Below are 27,987 nucleotides of genomic sequence, written 5' to 3' on the forward strand. Positions count from 1 at the left end.
GTAGATTCTGGAAGCGACTAGAAGATGCGAATGTTAAAGTGAAAGAGTATAAAAGGCGACAGATGTAGAGGCGCTGGAATTCAGTTTGATTTGAGTTGTCAAGCAGTTTCGATTAAGACGGTATCTAGCGAGCAATAGCAGTATTATTTTGAATAGTAGAGTTTCATTTGAGCTATCAATCAGTTTGGTTATTAAGCAAGCTATTCGTTGCACAGTTTGAGTGTTATTGTGAAGTACTTTAATAAAGGCCATTTTGCATTATTACAAATTGCAGTTATTTAGTTATTCGAACTTAGCAGAGGATTGCAAATAAGAGGATTTGCAAGTAAATTCGTTACAGTATTGGTGACCAACTGACAGCAAGCGAGCATAGAAGAAGTGGAATACAATTTAGCAGCAAAAACAGTACGGGAAATATTATTACAATTGATGTCTGTTGGTGGCGTGACAGCAAAACGGGCAACAACATAAGTATAAAATTTAGAATAAATTGAGCGACCCTGTGACGCTTAACCATTGCAAAAATTATATTTTTGCCTACGCTCAAAAAAAGGTTTTCCTAAAAATTAGGAAGCCCTATGTAAATTTAAGGACAAGAAGGGAACAAAATTGCACTAAAGCATTATCGTCCTCGAATAAAGGATAGCATTTACTTAAGCTGAATAAGCATAGGTCAAGTAAATATTTCTTTAACTTTAGTAACAATTGTACTTTATACAAAGAATGATTTTTCCTCAATTCAAGTATAAGTGATACTTAAAATTTTTGCAATTTTAAAGATATGTTGGCCTCAACACAAGTAGATAAAACTACTTAATTTTAGTACTAATACGAGTCTATATCATACTTACTTTTATGATATTTTTCCCTTTATAGAAGTAAATGTTCTACGCAGTAAAATAATTTTTCATATACATATGTACATTTATTTAAATTGTTATTAATAAAGCTTTTTACAAAATGTTTAGAAATAATATTTAAGTTTCACATACATATTCTTATATAATATATGTGCCTTTATTGGTGGGTATGACATTTTTTTTAAATGAACGACTTTAAAATTGTTTATTTCTGCTCCTAGCATATACGATAATAAATTTTTTTCATATTTTGTTATAGAAATTTGCTGTAAAAACGTACACACCTCATTCTCCAGCTTAAAAACTTTTTTAATGTTGGAAGTAATAATACTAGTTTGGAAAAAACATACAAACATATTTGATAGATAAACCGTGCCATACATCTTACAAAAATCAAAACAAATGCAATTTTCCATATCCAGTGTTGTGTAAAACATTTCAAATATGGATACATTTTTCGATAAAGGGCCACGAAATTGTTTTAAGCTGAAAATATATACTTCGTCTTCAAAGTTGGAAATATAATTTGAAAAATTTAAAGATAATTTAAAACCTAATGATAATATAATATTTTTACGAGAACATGTATTTTTTGCATAAGCTTTTAGCTGCCTATGCTTGGCTTCAAATAAAAAAGTCCACAAGTTTTTCAAAGGTCCCGATTCGTCTATAACTCTGCAATAGTGTAAGAGTAAATGATGTTTTGGCTTTAACGTGTCACTAAAAAGCTCACAGTATTTTTTGTTGTGAATATTAATCATTTCTTTTTTTTTTTTTTTTAATCTCAAGTCGTTTGTTAGAGACAAGACGTTTATTTCACTGCTCTGTGTTGTGCGCTTAGTTTTTGGTCTCATCTGGTAGCTATTGAGCTGGTGCTGCTTTTTGCTGTTGATAAGCACATCGTCAACAAGAAGTTTTAAAGTTTACGCTCAAACTTTGTTTCTGCCGACGTTATTGTTGTTGTTATGTGAGGTATATTATGAGAGGTATGTCACACACACAAACTCCTGCAGACAAGAGGCGGTCAAGCAAAGAAAGGCGAAGCAAAGAATTTCCAACGAATAAAGCGGAAAAACTTGATGAGAGTGCTGCTGTACCATCAATATTAGCAGCACTTCGCGAGCCTGAAGAGAAAATAGAATGCCAAACTGAAAAACTACAGTCTCTTTTTGAAAGTCTCTCAACAAAAATAACGGACGTCGAGAACATACTCACCAAGAAGATAGACACTGAAATAGCTCTGCTTTCTAATAAACTGTCTGAGTCTGCTGAGCGAATTGCAGCATTAGAGGCCAAACACCAGAGGAATGCAGCAGCTTCGAGCGGACATAGAAAAGATAAAAGAGGAAAAGAAAAAACATTTTCTCGGATTTGACTCTGACGCTGTGGTAATTGGCATACCGTACACGGAAGGCGAGAATTTAAAGAGCATTCTCAATCTCTTGTGTAATTTCGTTGAGTTTCAACCACCACAGATAAGAGATATATTTCGCACTAAGCCCACCACCAACAATACTAGAAGCGCTGTTATTGTTAAGTTTCACTGCCCGCTTGATCGTAATCGCACACTTAAAGCCTTCAGTGACTATAGAAAGCGAAATAAGTCAACAGTTTCTCTTGCTTATGTGGGACTTGAGGGAAAATTTTCAATTTTTGAAAGCTTGCCAGCGGACCAACGAAAAATTTTACAAGAAGCCATCAAATTGCGCAGAGAAGGAAAACTGGCATCTGTATTTACTCTGAGAGGTGCAGTACATATTAGGGCAGAGAAAGGTGCGCCTGCTGTAAAGGTTGTTGATCAAAACCATTTACTAAGTTTTTGTTGATATGATGTGTTCGCTCTCTTTTATTTTATTTTGTTTATTCTTCTTTTGTGTTCTAAGTTTACTTTTAGACTTATGTATGTTTTGTGATACATTATCTTTTGTAAATTTGGTTCGTTTGTTTACCCTATTCATATGTCACGCGCTTTCTATTGAAGTTGCTTTTGTTTATTTGCCATATGTTAGTTCGTGACAGAGTGACTGACAGCATCGATGATAACACCTTAGCTCTAGTTAACATTTTATGTAAGCAACAGAGCGGTCTTAAAATTGTTCATTTTAACGCGAGCAGTTTAAACAGCTTAAAGATGGACTATTGTAGGTACGTTTTTGAATCCTCCTTTGTTGATGTTATTTGTGTGTCTGAAACTTGGTTTCATAACAGTGTAAGCGATGCTCAATTTAACATAAATAATTATAGACTTATTCGAAACGACCGGATTGGTAAAAAAGGTGGGGGTGTAGGGATCTACTGTAAGAACCACATTAATATGAAACACATCTGTGAGTCAAACAATGAAGGTGTGGAATTTCTCTGTGTGGAACTGTCTGATCGCTTGAGCAAAGTTCTTTTAGCGTGTGTATATAACCCTAATAAGTCGGTTTCTGTAAGCTCGTTCTTTGAAAAGTTGTCTTCATTGCTTGTTGACTATGATAACATAATTATTTGCGGCGACTTTAATATTAACCTTCTTGTGCTTGATTCGGTACGTGGTATGTTTCTGGATGAAGTAGCTAGCTCTGGTCTTTCTATAGTTAACACCGTAGAACCAACTCGGCACGGTAACAATTGTGTTTCTAGCCTTCTTGATTATTTTATTGTTTCTGATCCCTCCCTCGTTTTGCTGTTCGACCAAATATCTTTCATTTCAGATCACGATCTAATTTTCTGCACGCTAGATATTCACTTTAATGACCCTTATGTAGAAAGTTGCTTTATGTACAGAGACTATCGCTCGATTGATTTAAATGCATTGTACCTCGAAATGGAAAATACAGACTGGCATAATTGTTGGTACTACCAGGATGTTAATGATAAGCTAGCATTTTTGAATGGCACACTTTTATCAGCTTATGACAAGCACGTTCCAACCCGCTGCAAGAAGTTAAACCCATGTCCATGGTTTAACTCCAGAGTCAAGGAAACCATGAATGCTCGTACAAAACCGTATAAAACTTGGAAGAGGTACCGTACTCAACCTAATTGGGACTTATTTCGTGCAGCCAGAAACCAATCCACTCTAATAGTTAGGAAAGAAAAACAACGTTATTTTGAGTGTAAACTTGATCCCTCCCTTCCTTAAGGCTTGCTGTGGCGCAATATTAAAAGTCTTCGAATAAGATGTAAGGATACAAAAGAATGTACGTTAAATGCTGATAGTTTGAATGAGGTGTTTCTATCTAGTGCTTCGAATAATAGCTCCACACCGCAGTTTGTTCCATATCCTTCTAGCAAATACTCTGACGTACCTTTCGAATTCTCAACTGTATCGGAGATCCATGTCGCTAAATGCCTCAATAATATAAAATCTAACGCTGTTGGCGAAGATGGCTTACCTATTAGATTTTTGAAGTTGATTATGCCCTATATCGTTAGCACGCTGACGCACATTATTAATCATTGTATTACGACATCTTGCTTCTCTAATTCGTGGAAAATTGCCTACGTACGTCCCATTGCAAAAAATAGGCGCGCCTGTTCTCCGGGTGACTTTCGTCCAATTAGTGTTCTTCCCGTCTTGTCGAAAGTTTTTGAGTCAATAATGGCTGAACAAATTACGTCTCACATTACAGCAAAAAGTATACTTTCCCCTTATCAATCTGGGTTTAGGGCGGGTCATGGTTGTTCAACAGTTTTGGTTAAAATTATGGACGACTTGCGTATAGCTTATGACAAAGGTGAAATATCCCTCCTTTGTTTACTTGACTTCTCTAAAGCGTTCGACTCTGTTGATCATATATTACTTTGCTCTAAGCTTACGTATTATTATGGATTTGGTAGGGCTGCTATTTGTCTAATGAGGAGTTACTGAACGGATAGGTGTCAAAGAGTTAAGATTGACGAAGTGTCATCAGCGATCAAAACCATAACTTGTGGCGTTCCTCAAGAGTCCATTCTAGGTCCACTACTTTTTAGTGTATTTATAAATGATATATTTTTAGCCTGTCGGCATGTAAGTATGCCTGCATATGCTGATGACGTTCAGCTGTACCTATCTGGTCGTTTTGATACTATTAATGCAATAGCGGTAAATCTGAATGAGGATTTACTAGCTATATCGCGATGGTCTACACGAAATGGCCTTCAACTTAACTCAAGTAAGTCGTATGTCTTACCAGTTTTCAAAAATAAAATAAATCTTACTAGTATTCCTAATATTAATTTAAACAACAACTCTCTTGAAATAGTTGAAAAAATCACCAATTTGGGCTTCATTATTAACACAAATTTAACTTGTGTAAACCACATAAGTTCAGCTGTAGGCAAAGTGTATGGTACTCTACGTAACCTGAGGCAGTCAGCACCCTTTACTCCAATTCATATTCGAAAGAGGCTTGCCCGTCAAATTATTTTGCCTACCCTAACCTACTCTAACCTAGTATATAGCAAGCTTGACTCTCAGTCGGCGCATAAAGTTGATATTGCATTTAATGAAATTACGCGTTATGTATATGGAATACGTAGGTTTGACCACATATCTGCATGGAGAACATCGCTACTGGGATGTGACATCGCTGCTTATTTAAAAGCCAGAAACTGTATATTTCTATTTCGTTTAATGTATACGAAGACTCCAAATTATCTTTATGAAAAACTTATCTTTCCACAATCAGAGCGCTGCCTTAACCTCATGTTGCCATATTTTAACCTTAAGAACTCTACTGAATGTTTTTCATCAATGCTGTTAGAATTTGGAATTCAATACCTGCTGGCATAAAAAGCAAATTGAACGGAAGTAACTTCACGGATGTCCTATATAAATATTTTTTCACAAATTGAACCATTTACATAATGTACTGTGTACTTATTTTTTTTGTTACGTGTTTTAATATACTTATTGATTGACTTAATTTAATTTATGGTTAATTTATCGTAAACTATTTTTAACATATTTCTGGATCTGAGTGTTATTTTTCTGTTGTGCAAAAAGAGATGTAAATCTTACTGTACTAATATTTTAGAAATAGAAATAAAATTGAATTGAATTGAATAACAAGTCGAGGCTACTACATTCAGGTAGTAGAATTAAGTTCAATAACTCTAACAAATTAAGCATAAAAAGCCACACTTTGTCATTTTCAGGTACTTTATTTCCAATTAGAAGCAGAAAGAAGTGTGCAAATGTCAACATTTCCCTGCCTGTCATTTTTATATTAAAATTATTCAAATTTTGCAAGGAAATAGGTGGCGACGAATTTCCCATTTCAGATTTGTCGTATTCAAAATTATGTTTTCTCATGTTTAAAAAATGTAAAGAGAAGTATTTTGCTTTCAAAAAGTACAAAAGTATGTGACTAAGGTCGTATTTCAGTATTCCTTCAAATATATCATGAAGGATATCTACTGAATTATTATTAATTACATGAAAACCATTGATATTATTGAAAACAGATTTCTCATTTATTCCCGTTTTTTAACATCGAATAAGAGAGTGTCCTAATCATAATTATTCTTCGTGCGCATTACAAAAGTATTTTCTTCAAATTGAGTTTTTGTTTCATTTTTGCTTGCTTTACAAAACCTGCAAAGGTAATTTGCGTAAAACGAACGAGAAAACCCTAAAATATTGTCCAAAGCTAAGTTGTCTCCTAGCACTAGTCCCAAGGAAAAGTAAACTGTTCTATTAGTATTATTTACATTTAATTCTAAACCTTTCGTCTTCAAATCATTGCAAATTTCAATTAATTTATAGAAACATTTACTATTACCGTATGCTTTTACGTCTTCAGATTTGAAAAGTGCAGCAGGAAAAATTTAATTTAATTTATGCTTTAAAGAAACAGGAGCTGTTGGAAATGAATAATAAACTTCCAATATTGGTGATGTGTGAGTACCTAGAGCATTGTTTAGCTCAATATCATCAAAGTATAAAAAAAGGTATGTAATACTTTTCAAAATATATTCGGAAGCTATTTGGTCAAAGGGATTTTCGCAAAACTGTTTGATTTTCTCAAAATTTTGCTTTAGTGAACTTTCCGCGGGATCTAGTTGTGAGCAAATAATTTCTAAGTGTTCATAAATTGATTTAGTTATCATTGTACGGATATCCTGCTGTAGATTACATACTTCGTTTCGGGGATAAAAATTGGTAGCATATTTTTTCATTGTAAATTTAAGAGAATTTTCGTATAATGGTTGCAAATCAAAATCCTGAGAATTTTTTTTTTCTCTTTTGTTTCATGAGTTTTACATGAAGAAATGCAGGTATCAAATTTCGATAATAGTTTTTTTAAAGAACAATTTTGTTTTAATGTTTCGTTATGCTCAAATTTGTGATTAGTGTTGCGCATATGTCGGCGAAACGACTTAAAGTCCGTAAAAATTTGATGGCAACTAATGAATCCACATTCAAAAATATCAATTGGTTTTTTTCTGATGGTAATATTTCAAATGAACAAACAAATATTCGCAAGTTAAAAATTTTTTTTTACATACAAAGCAAATCATTGGAAATCATTAATTATTGTAGATATAAAACTGTCTTTAGTATTAAAAGTTTTAAAAAAGAATTGGTCTACAAAATTCCATATTTGTTCACAATTTTGTGGATATTTCAAATCCAACACATGAAATATTTTGAAACATATATCAATGCTTTTAACAATGTTACTTAATTTATAATATATACCTGCGAAATAAACGTAAAACTCTTTTAAATAGATCATGTCATCACCGATCGCACACAAAAACGGCTGCAGTTTTATATTCTGTCCATAAACTTCATCAGTGATTGCATTGATTTTTTGCTGTAACTCCAGTCGGCTTGTTGCGTAACATAAAAGTGAGTCCCTCGAGTTGGATATTGTTGTTTTCTTTTTACAGTTTCTGTTTTTCGGCTTTAGAAGAGCTGGTAGACTAAGGCAAATGATAATATCACGGATATCTAAAAAAAAAAACAATATAAACATTTATAACTACACATATTCAATAAATTTTTCTGAGTCTGTTTTATGAAGAAAAGCCAAGGTGAAAGAATCTTTGATTGTACGTTTTAATATGGGAGTCACTTTCTCAACAAATGATTCCCAATTTTCTAATAAAAGATATTGCTTCTGCTCATAAATGTTCGCAAAATCGCTATCAATCTGTAAAAAATTATTATAAAAATAAATTTTAGTATAATTTAATATAAATAAAATAAATTGAGAACATTTACCAAGCAGTAGCCAAAGCTTTGTTTCAAGATCGGCCACTCAGCCAGAATATCAGATATATATGCAGCGGATTTGAAAAATTGGGTTCTGCTGATAAAACAATGTTGCCATCTTTGTACAACCTCGTCGTAGGGTGCAATATTGTATACAAGCCAGAATTTATTTTCCTCACATTCAACAGTAGTTTGGATGACTGTTTGTGAATTTATTTGGGGTTGTTCATTCTCCTTAAAACTGTATTTGCGCAACCGATATAATGTGTTGTGATATTTCGCATATAGGGAGCCTCCTGGCTTTCTCCCCTTTCTATGTAAAAAATAAGTATCCTGAAACAAACGGTTTTCTTTATTAAGATTTTTGTTTTGATTAATTAATTGGCTATTACATTTTATAATCATATTTTTTTTGTATTATTAACGGTATTCACAAGGTATCCTATTCGTCATATGTGCTATGTTATCAAATTTTATATTGGAAACCATAGCAACAGACAGAAACTAAAGACTTTACAACGAATACGACAGCCCAATTATTGTTTTGTAATTAAAACTCTACTTTTGTTTCTGTAGGAAAAATCACAACAAGTCTTTTAGAAATATTTCCGAATAATTTCGGCCGAGCTGCTATCTTGGCGGCCACCGTGGTGTGATGGTAGCGTGCTCCGCCTATCACACCGTATGCTCTGGGTTCGCACCCCGGGCAAAGCAACATCACAATTTTAGAAATAAATTTTTTAAATTAGAAGACAATTTTTCTAAGCGGGGTCGCCCCTCGGCAGTGTTTGGCAAGCGCTCCGGGTGTATTTCTGCCATGAAAAGCTCTCAGTGAAAACTCATCTGCCTTGCAGATGCCGTTCGGAGTCGGCATAAAACATGTAGGTCCCGTCCGGCCAATTTGTAGGGAAAATCAAGAGGAGCACGACGCAAATTGGAAGAGAAGCTCGGCCTTAGATCTCTTTGGAGGTTATCGCGCCTTACATTTTATTTATTTTGCTATCTTATTATCGAGAATGTATGCGCAAATGGAAGAAGTTATAATTTTTCTCTGTGGTTCTGAAAGTTTTTTGTATATTTCGTACGACTTCAATAGTGCTGCTCCACCAGAACTGGATCTTAAGACGTCTAAAATCTGGAATCTATTAAAATTAATGATAGTTTCCTGGTTGTTTTTCCAACAATTACCTCATTTACGTCATCAACGGCATCACACCAGCTATTGCTGATAGACTGTGTTGATCCACTGTGGCACTCGCTGTCGTAGCCTTGTGATATTTGCAAAGACGCAAATTATGTTCGAAAATGATCCTGTTGCCAAACAGAGATTTTGGCACTATCTCACTTAAATGGCTGCCTTTCATATAGTTCAAAGCCTCTAGCGTTATGTTGTGCTCTAGAAAAAATATTAATAACAAATAATAACTATTGTAAGTATTAACAAAAAGTTTTGGATGTCCGATTTAAGATGAACTGTGCACAAAATGTGGATAAATGACTTATACACTCTTATCAATTTAGGTGCATTCACGCAAAAAGTTATCGGCACATATGACTTATCACCATGTATGCAGCTTCTTTGATAAAAGTGTATTAGTATACAGCAAAAATAATTCAAAAGGAATTAAAATATTCCCCTACATTTATCACATTTATTACATTTTTACACTCTTAACTCACCTTAACGCCACGATTCTAGTGTGGTAACAACATTCTTCACCACGGTAACGAAATCATGTGGCAACTTTTACACCCTTTTGGTATTCTATCCGCGAAAGTAGCCGGATAATTTTTTACCCACAAAATTAGGTGGTTTCATCGAAATAACCACACAACAGCTGTTGTTTAGAAAAGGGCAAAACTGAAAAATAAAGAATTGTAAGCGCAAATAAGTAAAGATAATAGTAAAAAAGTGTTGCCTCTTGCTATACATATTTGTTTACATTATGTACTCTCACAGAATAAATTACAATATACCTATTTACAAACTTATCATGCGTAATATGCATATACACATCGTCCCGTTTATTCGTTAACCTCGTATCTACAAGTGAGACATTTTCGGTAAAGCGAACACGGTTGCCACACCGTGTTTTCATTTGGAACCAAAATTAATCGAAAAAAATTACCATATTTTTGTTTTATTTTATTAGTATAAAATACAAAATTTTAGGATGTTTCCATTTAAAATTTTACTAAACATAGTGAAGAATTTCCTTTAATTCAAGCTGAACAAACAAATATATGTGCATGCTACCAAAAATGATACTATGTTTTTGTATGGGATAAGCCTATGTCTTTCACCAACCAAACGTTGTGAACCTAGTTTTGGTCACAAAGCTCTTGGTTCTATTATTATGTTGTTGTAGCATTCAAACGGTTCAAAATTTTCGTTCTGGTGTTGCCGAACTATGTATGTGGGAAACTCAGTAAATCATAAATGAAACTAGGCAATTTTGTTAGTGCTATTTTTTAGACGCTTACTTTTTCCCTTAACGTTTAAACTTCATATCAGAGCCTAGATTCAGTAAGTTTGAGTTTTGATCCCAGGCCTCAGGGGTTCTGCTAGCACCTACGGGAGTAATTTTATACAAAACATTTCTTCCGAAATCAAATCTCTTTTGCATTTGCTTCCTTCTGTCTTCGAGTTAAAATATATCTTGTGCCAAGATACTTAGTTTTCAATTAACTTGCGTGGCTTAACACCACAATAGTCCTGAAATTCCTTGAACTCATTGAGCTGGGTGAGAAATATTTAAATATCAACGTGCCAAATGAGAAGTAATGCATAGAATTTCTTTGTATAAGGTTTGAAAGTGTTAGGCTCACGGCAGAGTGCTCGCCATAAGCTGTGCTATGAAAGAAGCAATTTTTATTTTCATATATTTTACATAATGTTGTATAACCGATCGAAATATCTAGCCGTTATTAATAGCCGTGTTTTTTTTACACGCGTATACGTCTCGTTTGCGCGTGAAAAAAACGCCTATCCTCGCTTAGATAATGTTAGGAGATCCATCTAGCGGCAGTGGTTAAACAACTAGCTACAGCACAGAGTGTACCGAAAAGGGGAGACACAACCCTCTGTTGTATTTCTGTGTATAACATATAGCTGAATCAGTTGTGATAAATAGTGGACGCACATAGAATACATAGAATTAGTGCAGAGGGTGAAACATAGACACATATTTCAGTTACATCTGAGTATAATGCGTATTGAAATTTAGTAGTACTAATTTTATGCGTAGCAATTTTAGAGATGTATTTAAAGTTTGTCGCTTAGCAGTCCATATAAAGTTCAAGCGTAAACGTATATATATGTGAAAGAAACACAGCTAATATTATTATAAAACAAAATTTTTTTTTTTTTTTATTAGTCGGTTATTTCATCAACAATTAACGACAATGTGTTTGCCAATACTTTTATTTTTAATGCCTGGCATAAATTATATCCTAGGTGAAATGTTATTGTTCTGGTACATTGTATTGACTGAGCAATTTTTTATGGTGATATTTCCATTGAAGTAATTTCAAAATTATATGGGGCTAACGAAAGTGTGGCGAATTTTTGGGCAATATTGTGAATTTTTACCTGAGTGAAAAAGAAAGAAAAGTACCAGTCGTGGCTACTGCCTAAAAAGGACCAAAATTGAAGAAAAGGGACCAGCGGACCAATAGGGTTGGAAGGGACCATTTTTGGTCCAAATGGACCAAAGTGGCAACCGTGAAAGCGAAGAAAACTACCTTTCAAATTTCTCCACAGACACTGGTGAGTTCTTCGGTGATGACAGCGTTACCACTTGGGCCAGAATCGCGGATAAAAGAACTGGTAACGAAATTCGGTTACATAATGTTCTGGGTACTATTTTACCGGTAATGCTCAGAATCGGGGTGTGAATAAGTCAAAAAACATTTCACCTTTCAAAGAAAATAACAAGTCTAAAAAATCAGCTTCACTCATGCTGCATTACACCCATGGTTCAACTATATACAGGTTGGCTCATCTGTAAAGCAACAAAATATGTCTGTTCAAATTGTCAAAATCTGTGTATTGGTGATGGTGTGAATGGTATGGAATGGAAACAGATGAGCCAACCTGTATATAGTTGAACCATGATTACACCGACACTCCCAACTTCCAACTTTAAACTGACAAACTCTTTTATTTTGACAAAACTAATGAAATCTAACGGGACTTTGCGAAAAACCCCAGCCTGTTGCAAGCCGATGGTATGTATATACATACATATATAACCACATTTATGTAGATTTACGTACATATTTACTTATATTCGTATTGCTAGCCCTGTTATTAGATTTTGTTTTTATTTCCTTATTTGTCTTTAACTTAAGTAAAATGTGTACTTATTTCTGGTTTTGAGCAATTTGTTACTTGATATCGTCGAAATTTACTAAAAATTAGTAAAATTTTATTAAATATCAGGTCAAGGAAATTACTTACTTGTTTTAAGTGCGATTTTTCTTACATTTTAAGAACGGATTTCATTAAAACCATAAGTTTTTCCTACAAAATTGGAAAATTGCATAACTTTTGTGCAAAGTAGCATGTTTCCTTAACTTTAGGACAAAAAATTTTTTGAGTGTAGGATTTTTTTATTACAATAGGAGATATTAGAAACAATTTAAACAGAAGAAAAAAAAATAAATGTAAAAATTTAAAGAGAAACAAGTAAGGAAGGTTAAGTTCGGGTGTAACCGAACATTACATACTCAGTTGAGAGCTGTGGTGACAACATAAGGGGAAATAACCATGTAGGAAAATGAACCGAGCGAAACCCTGGAATGTGTTTGTATGACATGTGTATCAAATGAAAGGCATTAAAGAGTATTTTATGAGGGAGTGGGCCATAGTTCTATAGGTGGACGCCATTTAGGGACATAGCCATAAAGGTGGATCAGGGTTGACTCTAGAATGCGTTTGTACGATATGGGTATCAAATGAAAGGCGTTAATGAGTATTTTAAAAGGGAGTAATCCTTAGTTCCATAGGTGGACGCTGTTTCGAGATATCGCCACAAAGGTGGACCAGGGGTGACCATAGAATTTGTTTGTACAATATGGGCATCAAACGAATGGTGTTAATGAGTATTTTAAAAGGGAGTAGGCCTTAGTTCTATAGGTGGATGCCGTTTCGAAATATCGCCATAAAGGTGGACCAGGGGTGACTCTAGAATGTGTTTGTACGATATGGGTATCAAATTAAAGGTATTAAAAGTGAGTGGTGGTTGTTGTATAGGTGGTCGCCTTTTCGAGATATCGCCATAAAGGTGGACCAGGGGTGACTGTAGAATGCGTTTGTACAATATGGGTATCAAATGAAAGGTGTTAATGAGTATTTTAAAAGGAAGTAATCCTTAGTTCCATAGGTGGACGCCGTTTCGAGATATCGCCATAAAGGTGGACCAGGGATGACCCTAGAATTTGTCTGTACAATATGGGCATCAAACGAAAGGTGTTAATGAGTATTTTAAAAGGGAGTGGGCCTTAGTTCTATAGGTGGACGCCGTTTCAAAATATCGCCATAAAGGTGGACCAGGGGTGACTCTAGAATGTGTTTGTACGATATGGGTATCAAATTAAAAGTATTTATGAGGGTTTTAAAAGGGAGTGGTGGTTGTTGTATAGGTGGCCGCATTTTCGAATATCGCCATAAAGGTGGACCAGGGGTGACCCTAGAATTTGTTTGTACAATATGGGTATCAAAAGAAAGGTGTTAATGAGTATTTTAAAAGGGAGTAATCCTTAGTTCCATATGTGGACGCCGTTTCGAGATATCGCCATAAAGGTGGAGCAGTGGTGACCCTAGAATTTGTTTGTACAATATGGGTATCAAAAGAAAGGTGTTAATGAGTATTAAAAGGGAGTAATCCTTAGTTCCATAAGTGGACGCCGTTTCGAGATATCGCCATAAAGGTGGGACAGGGGTGACTCTAGAATTCGTTTGTGCAATATGGGTATCAAACGAAAGGAGTTAATGAGTATTTTAAAAGGAGTGGGCCTTAGTTCTATAGGTGGACGCCTTTTCGAGGTATCGCAATAAAGGTGGACCAGGGTGACTCTAGACTTTGTTTGTACGATATGGGTATCAAAAGAAAGGTGTTAATGAGTATTTTAAAAGGGAGTAATTCCATAGGTGGACGCCGTTTCGAGATATCGCAATAAAGGTGGACCAGGGGTGACTCTAGACTTTGTTTGTACGATATGGGTATCAAATTAAAAGTATTAATGAGAGTTTTAAAAGGGAGTGGTGGTAGTTGTATATGTGAAGGCGTTTTCCAGATATCGACCAAAATGTGGACCAGGGTGACCTAGAACATCATCTGTTGGATACCGCAAATTTATTTATATATGTAATACCTGCCAAGATTTTAAGGGTTTTTTATTTCGCCCTGCAGAACTTTATCATTTTCTTCTACTGAATATGGTAGGTGTCACAACCATTTTATAAAGTTTTTTCTAAAGTTATATTTCGCGTCAATAAAACAATCCAATTACTTTACCATGTTTCATCCCTTTTTTCGTATTTGGTATAGAATTATGGCATTTTTTTCATTTTTCGTAATTTTCGATATCGAAAAAGTGGGCGTGGTCATAGTCGGATTTCGTTCATTTTTCATACCAAGATAAAGTGAGTTCAAGTAAGCACGTGAGGTAAGTTCATTAAAGATATGTCGATTTTTGCTCAAGTTATCGTGTTAACGGCCATGCGGAAGGACAGACGGACGACTGTGTATAAAAACTGGGCGTGGCAACAACCGATTTCGCCCATTTCCACAGAAAACAGTTAACGTCATAAAATCTATGCCCCTACCAAATTTCAAAAGGATTGGTTAATTTTTGTTCGACTTATGGCGTTAAAAGTATCCTAGACAAATTAAATGAAAGAGGGCGGAGCCACGCCCATTTTGAAATTTTCTTTTATTTTTGTATTTTGTGTCACCATATCATTACTGGAGTTGAATGTTGACATAATTTACTTATATACTGTAAAGATATTAATTTTTTTGTTAAAATTTTACTTTAAAAAAATTTTTTTTTTAAAAGTGGGCGTGGTCCTTCTCCGATTTTGCTAATTTTTGTTAAGCGTACATAATAGGAAGTAACGTTCCTGCAAAATTTCATCATGATATCTTCAACGACTGCCAAATTAGAGCTTGCAAAATTTTAAATTACCTTCTTTTAAAAGTGGGCGGTGCCACGCCCGTTGTCCAAAATTTTACTAATTTTCTATTCTGCGTCATAAATTCAACTCATCTACCAAGTTTCGTCGCTTTATCTGTCTTTTGTAATGAATTATCGCACTTTTTCGGTTTTTCGAAATTTTCGATATCGAAAAAGTGGGCGTGGTTATAGTCCGATATCGTTCATTTTAAATAGCGATCTGAGATGAGTGCTCAGGAACCTACATACCAAATTTCATCAAGATACCTCAAAATTTACTCAAGTTATCGTGTTAACGGACGGACGGACGGACGGACATGGCTCAATCAAATTTTTTTTCGATCCTGATTACTTTGATATATGGAAGTCTATATCTATCTCGATTCCTTTATATATAACCAACCAACCGTTATCCAATCAAACTTAATATACTCTGTGAGCTCTGCTCAACTGAGTATAAAAAAGGAATTAATTAAACGTAAAATAAATAAAAATTCAATATTTAAGTAAATTGGAATGCTTAGGGCGTTTTCGTAAAACTTCTTAAATACCCTGCTAACTTTCGTTACATATACACAGTTTCAGTTATTTCCTTTGTTATGAACGAAATGACAACAGAAGAGAATTCCATAGAATTTTTGAGAAGTGTGAAAACACAATCAAAGATTTTATAAAGATTTCAGAAATTTTTTTTTAAATAAAGCAAAATGGCATAAAAATGAATTTTTTTTTGTAAATTGAAAAAAAACAATGTTAAAAATTTTTTAATTAAACAAATTTTTCCATTAAAAACAAATCCTCTATGCTTTAATATCGCTAACTAAACAAACAAGTGAAATGCAATGCATAGGATAAAAGAATAAAATCAAAAATTTGATTAAAAAATTTAAATTAGTTCATTCCTCACAAAAGTAGGAAAATAATTATAGGAAAATTTTAATATGGCCCGGTGGACAAAGATTGCGCAAGGCATTATGATAGCCATAGCTGGCTACGAAGTAGGAAAGGAAAATTCAGAAACAGAGAACAGGATAGTTAAATATGAACCACCAACAGAAATAGATACAAAAAACTCGCCAAACGTTCCAGATGTTTGGTTAGCAGTTACAATTTGCGCATTCATGCTATTGATCGTCACAATAGCTATGACGCTCAAAAGTTATATGAAATTCAAATATAGGCAACAAAAACCCGTTCAAACTCGTACCTAACGAACTTTATTTTTAGTACCAAACCCAAAACTGAGGAAGAGCAATAAACACTTCAAGTAAATTTCAAAATGTAGCAATCGACAGCAAATGCAGCTTCGAGAGCCCTGCCTAAATTTAATAGCAAATAAAGAATTCCGTTGAATGCTCCTGACAAAGATGGTCATGAAGCAATAGGAAATTCTAGGACAGTGGAAATAAGCAAAACCTAAGAAAGAAAAATATAAAAATTTTACAAACAAGCCAATAACAACAAAAAAATAAGAAAAAGTCACAAAGAGAACCTATAAAAATATACTAAAGCGCTATATAAATTTGCAGCATTAAGACATGCCGCGCTCCTAAAATGGTAGCGTAAGAAATACAAGAAACCTGATTGTAGATGATAAAATTGACTTAGGACAATTACTTATCAGGCTGTACACACGTTGTACAAATGTCGCCAATCCAGGACTTATAAGAAAAACACAGTTGTCCTGAGGGACAAATTGGTAAAAAATAATTGAATATTAGCTCGAGTAGGCAAATTTAAAATAATAATTGCTAACAAAGTTCTCTAAGATCAAATAATTGCATTAACCAAGGAGGTTTTGCATGTGACAATCCCGGTATAAAAATAAAAATAATTCTTCATAAAATTCATGACGATTCTGTCTTGGTGGCCGCCGCATAAATCGCATGACAAATAAGATCAAAGATACTGCTGGAAAAGAAGAAAAATAAATTAAATTAATTGCACCCACTGTACCATTCTTTTGCCCAATAATTGGACTACTACTAATATAAACTACCTTGCTCTTCCATCAATAACAGCTCCTAAATTTCTGCATAATTAGTTACATATTCCATATTATGAATTTCCATAAATTAGCTACAGATATTTTTTACTAAGTTTAATGTAACCCTAATGATATGAAATAACAATGAAAAGATGTTATTTAATAGAAATAATTTAAGAAATAGATATAAGTATGGGATGTTTCAGTTAGGAAACCTAGGTTTTAGAGAGATCATAATTTTAGGAAAAATATTTTTACTTTAGCCACAGGTAGAATAGGAAATACTAATAGGAAAACATCTTTTACTCTAAATAGAATAGAATATAGTAATACAAAATATTTTTACTGCAAAAACCCTCCTACAAAATAGAAAATAGTAATAGGAAATATTTTTACTTCAACCAACACATATAGATGTAAACCAGTATAAGACATTTGCTAGTAAACCCAAATAATTTGAAAAAAACAAAATTCCAAACAATCACACTGTATACATTACAATTTACTCATCAATAAAAATGTTAACACACAAGAAAGAAAAATGCATAAATATAAAGTTATGTTGGCATCAAGTTAGGGTTACCTCATTCCGATTTTTAAGTGAGTCGACGCTCTTAAAGACCGGCTGTGAAAAAAAATTTAAAATTCTGATATGTAAAAATAAATCTCAATAACACTTGGTGCAAACCATTATTCATAATCACAAGCACATAACCATACAAATGTACATGTATATACTATACCTCAAAAAAAAAAAAAAAAAGTACAAGCAAAAGAACAATAGAAAAAAAAATGTCTCAACACAAAAAATCACACATGACAAGCAAATGTAAACGGATATAAAAATAAGTAAACAAACTCTTCACGCTCAATATCAAATTACCGCAAGACCATAAAATACAATAGCAAACTAAAATGCAATTAAAATTTAGTAAACCCTAAATGGGTCATTAAATCATTTTAAGAATCACATTCAATTGTTCTCAAGTGTATGCGATTCTTCTTAAAGGTGGATGATGTGGCATTAGCACAATACAAGATATTTGTACTTATGTACATGCCAGAATAGGTCTAGCTTGAAATGCATAAGCAAATGAATTTCACTTTCGACCACACACAAATTACTCATAACGACACAGTCATAGCGGCATCGTTAAGTTACATTGAAGCCAATACAGTTGCTTAACCCATAAACATAACTGATCGACAGCGTCGGTTTGTCGGTGCGACTGACCAAACATTATTACATAGTTAGGTAATAATGATATTGTACTGAATAGGTATATAGAAATAGAATGTAGTTATTTTTAGTGTGTAAGTATTGTACAAAAATATTGTAATAGTATTGTAAGAAAAATTCCTATAAAAAGAAAAGCATTTGTTAATAAAAACCAATCATTAATCTGATGTCTGCGCTGAACATTAGCGCCAACAAAATCTATTTTGTTTTAATTAAACTGGCTTACACTACATGGCGATCCTGCCATCAAAATAAACAATATTAAATATTACACTACCCATTGCCAAGAATTGACGACACTCTGGACTCGCTCTCTGGTACGAAATGGTTTTCCACACTGGACTTGAAAAGCGTCTACTGGCAAGTGGATGTGAAAGAGGAAGGCAAAGAGAAAACAGCCTTCAGTGTCGGTGATGGTCTTTGGCAATTTAGAGTGATGCCTTTTGGAATATGTAATGCACCAGCTATAAAGGACTACATTACAAAACATGCTTAGTGTACCTAGACGACATCATCGTATTGGGAAAGAACTTCGAAGAACATCTGAAGAACTTGGAGGAGGTTTTCCAAAGAATAGCTGGTGCTGGTCTGAAACTAAGTCCCAAAAAGTGTTCGCTGTTTAAAAAGGAAGTAAATTATTTGGGTCATAAGGTAACAACAGAAGGCATCTGTACTGCGAATGAAAAGATAGAGGCAGTAAAGGATTGGCCAAGACCACTGAACCTGCATGAATTGAGAAGTTTCCTTGGGCTGTGCACATATTACCCCCGATTTGTACCAAACTTTTCCAGCGTAGCCCACAGCCTCCATGAGCTTACAAGAAAAAATAAAGCTTTTGAATGGAAGAGGTGGCTTTCCAAACATTGAAGGAGCGTTTGTGCACTGCCCCAATATTGGCATATCCGATTCCAGGAGCAACATTTATTCTAGATACAGATGCGAGTGGATATGCTATAGGAGGCGTTTTGTCACAACTGGTTGATGGACAGGTAAAGGTAGTTGCATATTACAGCCGTTCAATTGGAAAACCAGAGAGGAACTACTGCGTTACCCGGAGAGAGCTGTTGGCATTGGTAGATTGCATTAAACATTTTCATAAATACCTCTACGGCCAGCGATTCCGCGTCAGGACAGATCACGCAGCGTTGAAATAGCTTCTGCAGTTCCTTAATCCGGAAGGACAATTGGCACGGTGGATCGAGTGACTACAAAGCTATGACTTTTCCATTGAGCATCGAAAAGGTAGTACCGATGGAAATGCTGATACAATGTCACGAAGACCATGTAGTTTGGAATGCAAGCACTGTCCAAAGGCCGAGGCTAAGGAAGACATTATAGATGTCCGGCTAATGACTATAACATGTACAGATGAATGGGATAAGGAAAAACTAAGGAAGTGTCAGCTAGAAGATACTGATCTGTCACATGTTATGCAAGGGCTCGAACGAAACGAAAGACCAAATAGAGAGGAGATGTCAGCAGAGAGTCCCATTGCGAGGTCACATTGGGCACAGTTGAACAGTTTAGAATTGATATCCGGTTGCCTGCATCGAGTATGGGAGAGTGAGGATGGTCAATGCAAGAAGAAACTGATAGTTGTCCCCAGAAAGAGGATTCCTGACGTGCTCAGCGAGCTGCATAATGGTCCAAGCGGAGGTCATCTTGGAATCACATTGCCGTCAGTCGGTCACAGAGTGGATTGCGAACTGCGAGGTTTGGAGCAGAGCGAAAGGGCCCAAAACCCGAAGTCATGACCAGATGAAGCAATATAACTCAGGTGCGCCATTTGAAAGGATCGCTATGGATGTCGCAGGTCCATTTCCTACTAGCAACTGCGGAAACAAATATGTACTGGTGTTTATGGATTATTTCAGCAAATGGCCAGAGGTATACCCAATCCCAAATCTAGAAACGGAAACAGTAGCAGAAGTGCTTATAAACAATTGGGTTGTAAGGTATCGTGTACCAATGGAGTTACATTCTGACCAAGGTAGGAATTTCGAATCAGCTGTGTTCCGGGAAATGTGTAAATCATTGGGAATTCGAAAAACACGGACAACTGCATTGCATCCTCAGTCCGACGGTATGGTGGAACGATTCAATAGAACATTGGAGGAGCATTTAAGGAAAGTAGTAGACAAGTACCATAAGGAGTGGGATACACATATATCATTATTCTTGATGGCTTACCGATCGGCAGTGCATGAGACAACGGGCCAAACTCCCGCAAAGGTATTTTTTGGCAATGACCTTCGACTGCCAGCTGATTTGAAGTTTGGGATAGATGCCGATGCGGAGAGAAATGTCAAGAAATCCACTGGTGTCTTGGAAGAAGAGCTGAGAGAGATACACGATCTTGTAAAGCAACGATCAAAGATTATGAGTGACAAGATTTAAGCGAGGTACGATAAAGCAATTAATTGGGAAGGGTTTCAGGAAGGAGATTTGGTGCTGTTATACAACCCACAATGAAAAAAAGGTTTGTCCCCGAAATTGCAGTGTAATTGGGAAGGCCCATACAAAGTTGTTAAACGGATCAACGATGTAGTGTACCGCATACAAACCATTGGCAAACCACGAACCAAAATGAAAGTGGTTCATTTGGAAAGGCTGGCAGCGTTTAGATCGAGAGATTTGTCTGATCGGGACGATCAGACTTAGGTGGAGGAGGGCAGTGTGACGAATATTAGCAACACTAAGGGATACTATCATCTCTACACCGATGCTAAGCAGTGACTTGTATTCACATCCATAAATCAATCATTAAGTATCTACATAAACGAATCAATCATTATGTCTATACATATGTACGTACTAGAGGTTTACACCGATCACTTTATCGGCGGCTGCGGTGTAGGCTCTATTATATACCGGCGCACCGGCGTACGCCGGTGTTCTTACTTAAAAAAGCTGAATTTTTCTATTTAAAAAAATAATATTTAGGAATGGTTTTGTTTGTATGTATTTAAGGAAATCAACATTTAGGCCATTTCGGAAAGATCCGGGGTGTTTGCCTCAAAATCTCGCAGATCGTTCGTTCAGGAGTAGCACCTTGCGGAGGGATTGTCCCTCGCTCACTTACTCCAGAGAGGTTTCGAACCTTACCCCGGTCTTTGGATTTGGTACTGCTGCGTCTGCTGAAAGGAAATAGAGATACATAAAATGGTCACACTTTTGTCTGTATATCTCGTGCAAAGAGTAGTTTCTCCTGGGGTTAACTGCTATCCTTGGCGGTCACGCACAAAAGTGACTTACGGTTGCTGTTAGTGGTCTATTAATACTCATGACTCTCGTGGAACAGGGCGCCTCCAGTTTTTTCGGCTGTTTTTAAGAGCTACATTCCCGATGTGCGAACAGTAGCAATCTCGACCACCAGTCGCTACCACGCCTCACACCATATGCCAGCACAGAAGCTATAGGGCTGCGACTTCGAACTCATACCTTCCTCGACGTCACTTTCCTAGAAGCTCTAGGGAGTGACTATTCGGCCAAGGATGCCGCCCTCCAAATCATAAGCAGTCTAAGTGGATGTCATTGCGTAATGGGTGAAAATCGTATAATCCTCGGCGCATCTACATAATTAAAACTTTACAAGGACCCTGACCAAGTCTTTAAAATGTAGACCAAAGTTTGCAGACGTTTGTGTTCACAACATTGATTTCAATAGTCTTCGTTAAATGAAAACGATATTTTAGAATGAAAGTCGACCGAATTAAATCGAAAGATGTTAACTGCTGTTTTCCGGCCCTATGATATAAGAGCTCATTATGGATGACCGCGTAGCTTCAGTTTTCAGTTTCAGTTTCCAATTTTAGTAAATGTTAAACCGGGAGACTTTGGTGTTGAAGGATGAAGTGTGAAAATCAAAATTAACATTTCAGATGTTATTTTATAGTTTCGCATTTTAATTTATTGCTCATTATTAATTTTTTGAAAAAAATATGAAAAGCATATAAATTTATTATAAAACTTGTCTTTTAGTGTTTTGTTTTAATAACTTGGTCAATTGGGTGATGCAAAGTCCGTGTTAAACTAACATCGAAAGCGCCTGTTTTTTTGAACAGTTAGAAATAGTAAAATTTCGCAATTAGTTTCTTATAACTGGCAGTGATGCGCATCCGTTGATACCACTTTCGACCATATCCGATCAATTTTCGACATGAACAATAAATGGCCCAAATAGTCTTAAATGAGTAGAAAAAATAGTAACGCGCCGGACGCAGCCGCCGCCGCCGCCACGCCGATATTTTTGTTATTCGGCGGCGGCGTACGAAAAACGACAAAAATCGGCGGTGTATATCTCTAGTACGTACACACAGCGGAAAGAGAAGCACAAACACATGCATATATCTTATCTGAGATGCTCTCAAAAGTAGGCAATGATTTGTGCAAGTATGAGTCACATATATGTACACGCACATATAAGAAGCTATAAACATAGTTATAGCTAAGTAATTTTATAGCTGAGAACTAACTAGTAAATTCTAGAACAGAACCGCCTAGAAATGTCAACGAGGAAACCAAACACTATAAAAGCAACAACAGTTGAGGCACGACAATCAGTTTGATTTAAGCGTAGTGTACAAGTACAAGTGTGTTAACTTCTTTCTAACAGGCACTCGCTTAAGTGAGCATAACGGGAAAATCTGGGTTGCCACTGTTGTTTCAGATGAAAACGGTCAATTAGGGTTCTGTACAGAGACGTAAAAGATTGAAACAGGGTTTATGTAGTCACAAAAGTGTTGCTCCTGTTCCACAGCATTTTAATTTCATATCATGGCGAAAAGTGTTCAGTTCAGAGTTATTGATTTTCATTAAAAGTTTAATTTATTACGGAGGGTTACTCCTTTAAGTGTAAAAAGCAGAGAAAACGTAGAGTTTTTCAAATAATTGTGAAAAACTTTTTAATTTGAATTTATGTACCCAAGTGCACTATATTTGTGGAACACAAGAATCTGGACGTCAATTCCTTAACTATGAAAAACTGAAAAATGTACACTTATCGAAAACTCATTTCCACACACAATTTACACTTTGAATTTAGTTGTGTTTTTATGCACATAATTTTGAAACTAAAAACAAAATTTTCAAGAAAAGCCGGCCTAATGTCAAAAAACCCTATCGAAATACCAACTGGCTTGTTGTTTTTAATGAACTACGTTGTATTTTTATTGTATTTCGTTAGTTTTTTTAAATAAAGTTCACACACATACATCAGTACTGAAACCTTATTGGCTCCCTCGACAAAAAATATAAGAGAAAATACAAGAAAAATACATAGAAAATAAAGTAGTGCCATATAGGAGTTTGATTTGTTTGCACTTACAGCACCATTTTATTTGTAGGATACTTTTACAGCTACAAAAATTAAGGCGGATTTACACAGACGCTTTGGTTGTGTTGCATTCATTAATTAATCGAAAAATTTACATACAGCCCTATTCTTGAATCCATCGTAGAAAATCTACGAATACAGCCCTCCGCTACGAATACGAAGAATTTGCTATCACTGAACTCATGTGAAACCGAAAAAAGTGCTGCCAACATATAATGTCAAATTTTGGTTATTCGAAGTCAGCTGAGCGATTCTAAATAAAAAATTTAAATTTAAATTTTAGTTTAAAATTGCATTATATCATTTAAAAAAATGTTTAGTGCTTAAAATGGATTCCATATCATTTGCAGCTTTGTTAGAAGAAAATGAGCAAGAAAGGCGTGATTTAAAAATTGCGAGGAGTCTTGAAATTAGAAGAGGCTATGTATGTGAAAGGATCCGTGTTTTAATGAACTTATAAAGGTTTTAAAAAATTGTGTTTTATAAAAACTTTTCGCCTAAACAAGGCTGCGTTTACCTACGTGCTCAGTGTTATAAATGAAGGAAGTACACCGTTCGGTGGGTCATGTTCAATGAGTCCTATAATTCGCTTAGCATCGGTAAAACTTTTTTTTTTTGCGGAAGGTAGCTATCAGCACGGAGTTGGAAAAGATTTTGACTTTCCGATGTGTCAGACCACATTTTCCAAAGTTTTGAAAGATGCCTTACTAATTTTCCAAACGCGGCTATGTCCACAATTGATATACTTAGATATGACCAACGAAGAGAAACGTAGCGTAAAAAGGGAGTTCTACGAAAAATATAGGTTTCAGGGTGTAGTCATGTTTTATAGTTTTTGCAATAATTGTCATTATTAAAAGACCCTTAAAAATTTAAATAAATATTTTAGTAATTTAATTTTAATTTAATTCTTTTAAGCCTTCTTCCAAATCTGTGAAGCTAAGTTGCCGATATGCATACGTATTACAAAAGCATTACTTTTTTCCAGATAGTTGCATCTTTTATTAGTGGCGCAATACTATTTGCAATGTTTTCCCAAAATTTTTTAACCTCCTCCTTTGGGCACTTTGTAAAGCCTAGCGCCATTTCAGGGTGCTGCTGCAATAGATCAAGTAAGCAGGAACATTGTTGGCGAGTTGTGACAATTTTTGAACTATTATAACAATAGATTGTAATTAAATTAGTATACATATCACTTTTAATAATATACTTATATTTTATTTGTTTAATATCCCTTTTTATTCTGAATTTTTAATGATTTTACTTTTTCCCGCAAACTGATACGCGTCGTAGAAAATTTGTACGAAACTCTACGATTTCACAGTTCGAGTGTGTTCAGTGAAGGCTTTCTACGAATTTCGAACTTACGATGGATTCAAGAATAGGGCTGATAAATGCTTTGGTTGCGTACCTACGCTTTGACAACGCCATACGAAAAACAACGAAACGCCGTATGTTATCTTTGCTTTGAAGCGACCAAAGTGTTTATATAATTTTGCCCTTATGCGTTTGTGTAAACAGCCTTAGAAGTGAACTTTTTCCATGTTGCACGTGTGGCGCTTTATATTTTGACTCTAATTTAAAAAAATTTTGCTTTCCGTATATTTCCGCATTGTTGCAGGCTACAAATCTTCTAGTATTCTTATTTCCGCGGAAATATATGCAACTATTTCATCTGTAAATACTACAAAGTTTTATTAAACTATCAAATGCAACTCAGCTTGAAGTACTCTTGCGTACCAAAAATGCAACTCTAGACTTGAGATTTGCATCAGGTAAGCGAGGCTGTTTGTAGTTTTGACGTTTATCGCTTAGCTGACACACTTGTATAGGTACACTATGGATTTAAGAAGCCACCTGGCGAGTAATAGTAGTGTCGTTGTGAAGTACGTTATTGTGAAGAACTTTAATAAAGGCCATTTTGCATTATTGAATAGTGGAGTTATTTGTTGAACAGTTTAGTGATTCGAACGTTAGCAGAAGATTGCAAATAAGGGGAATTGCAGTAAATTCGTTACAATATACATAAAAAATGATTTGGAGCCTTGAAAATGGAAAAAATCGATTTCGACCAAAACAAGTCCCAAAAATCAAAAAAAAAAAATTTTTTAAAACTGTTAATGTGTTACGGTCTGCTGCTACGGTCTACGGCTACGATCCACTTGGGAGCGTGTTCACGCGAACACACCTAGCGATGTGGCGAAAGTTGCGATAAAAAGATATCGAACAACAAGAAAAAGACGGACCGGCCATCGCTAGCGGAAGAAAAGCATTGAGTTTCCGCCGTATACACATAAGGAAAGAAAAAATTTGGTAAGGAAACTAAATCAAGAAAAATCGCCGAGTTGCCCGCCAAATCGACACGAAATTAGATGATGGTGGTAAAACGTATTCACCGATGGTGTTTTTAAATGATTATTGGGACTTACAACGTGAACATTTTCCCATCAATGAAACAACGCCAGAATTGGATCTGCATTTTAACCTATCAACCATTAGGCATGTTCAAGTGGCAATTGTATGCTGCGCAGAAATAAAAAAAAGGGGAATTGGGTGGTAATATATCTTAACCTAGGAGGACACTACCACCGGCGTAAAGGCCAGCACGAAGCTTTATCGCCACCTGGGTCTTTTGTTCACCTCGGACCACCGCGCCAACCACCACCAACGGTGCCTACTATTACCACGGGCATCACCATCGGTAGTACCTCCCCCAACTCCTTCATAAGCGCAACAACCATCAGACGTACCGCCACACCAGTAGCAACGCACGTAGCGGGGCCACGTACATAGGCTTGAGGCCATTAAGGTTAACACCAACAACAGGCGGTTCCACCGACCCCAAGACTAGCGCACCTTTATTAACTGCGCTCATACCGGCAATAATACCAGCCGCATCCTTACTAGCCGCGCCCATGCCGGCAATAACACTACTAGCGCATCTTTATTAACTGCGTCCATACCGGCACTAACACTACTAGCGCAACCCTTACCAACTACGACCAGATTGGGCTACAATAAACCTGCTACAATGACAATCACAGGACAGCGAATATAGGCTTGCGAGCATTCCAATTGCGATAACGAACATCAGCGGTTAAAGCGGTGAGTTCGTTCCACTACTGAACTAAAATTATGTATTTGTAACCTTAACCTTTTTTTTTATATTATATTTTTGACTCCGCAACATTATATAATGTTAATGTAACCACAACTAAATTAAAAGTGAATTGTTTATATAAAACACAAATACCAATGTGCTAAATACCTTTGCACTGTAAATAGGATTGCAATTTGGTAGAAAAATGAAAAAATGAATTCCCTGTAGTTAAAGGCACTAATATTAAAAAAGCATAAAAACAACTCAAGATTGATAGTAATGTAAAGTTTATGTCCTATAACTAAAAACCACGAAGATCAATTTAACGTAACTATTTAGTGTTGCAAAAAGGGTATAAAGCTAATTAAAAGAAAAAAAAAACCATATTCGAGTATATATCTATGTAATGTCATAGTAAATTGCCTTTTTTTCTACAAGAAAAAATTTTAACCAACAAAAAAACAAAGCATATTTTAATGGTCATGGGTGTGCAATTTATACTGCCTGTGAAACAAAGAAAAAGGTGTTTCAGGCATTAAAATCTGCTTTGCGTTGTGGTAAAATTTTACTAATACATTTTTTTTATTGATGCCATCGTAGCGAATATGATTTTGGAGTGAGCAAAAGTGTTGATATTGTTTCGGTAAGGAATAAAGTTTTATTGGTAATTCAAGCTCAGTTGCATTATAAGTAAAATGCATTAACTCTATATTAAGAGACGCAAATAACAAGTAATGCGGGTTGGCTTGCGTTAGCAAAACAAAACTTTTTGTTGTATACATTTTTTTTTGGGTGACTGAGTCGAACTAAACCCGAAACAATACCAACCCTAACACTTACTTGTAAAACAGTTTACGTTTCACTTGAACAAGTAAAACGATTTCAGTAATTGTACTATAAGTTTAAAAGGTTCATGTTTTACCTGAACAGGTGAATGACTTCGGTAATTTTTCCATGAAGCTAAAAGCTTAAGTTTTGCTTGAGCTTGTGAAACAATATTTTTTGAGGGGTAGGATTTACCCCAAGTTTAGTCCTAGTTGCGTTTATGACTAATTTCTCAGCGCATAGTACATATTACTGTCATTATACTA

General features: G+C 35.3%; 1 long non-coding RNA gene across 1 annotated transcript; it reads right to left on the bottom strand.

Moving 5' to 3' along the window:
• Window positions 1–1,021: 1,021 nt before the first annotated feature.
• LOC137236675 (uncharacterized) lies at window positions 1,022–9,585 on the bottom strand. The gene is made up of 3 exons (XR_010948564.1): window positions 9,241–9,585; window positions 8,062–8,385; window positions 1,022–7,990 (listed from the first exon to the last, which is right to left on the bottom strand). It is a non-coding gene; the product is annotated as an uncharacterized lncRNA (long non-coding RNA).
• Between the last annotated feature and the right edge of the window lie 18,402 nt (window positions 9,586–27,987).

The sequence above is a fragment of the Eurosta solidaginis genome, chromosome 1 (genome assembly GCF_040869045.1).
Source record: "Eurosta solidaginis isolate ZX-2024a chromosome 1, ASM4086904v1, whole genome shotgun sequence".
Classification (NCBI taxonomy): domain Eukaryota; kingdom Metazoa; phylum Arthropoda; class Insecta; order Diptera; family Tephritidae; genus Eurosta; species Eurosta solidaginis.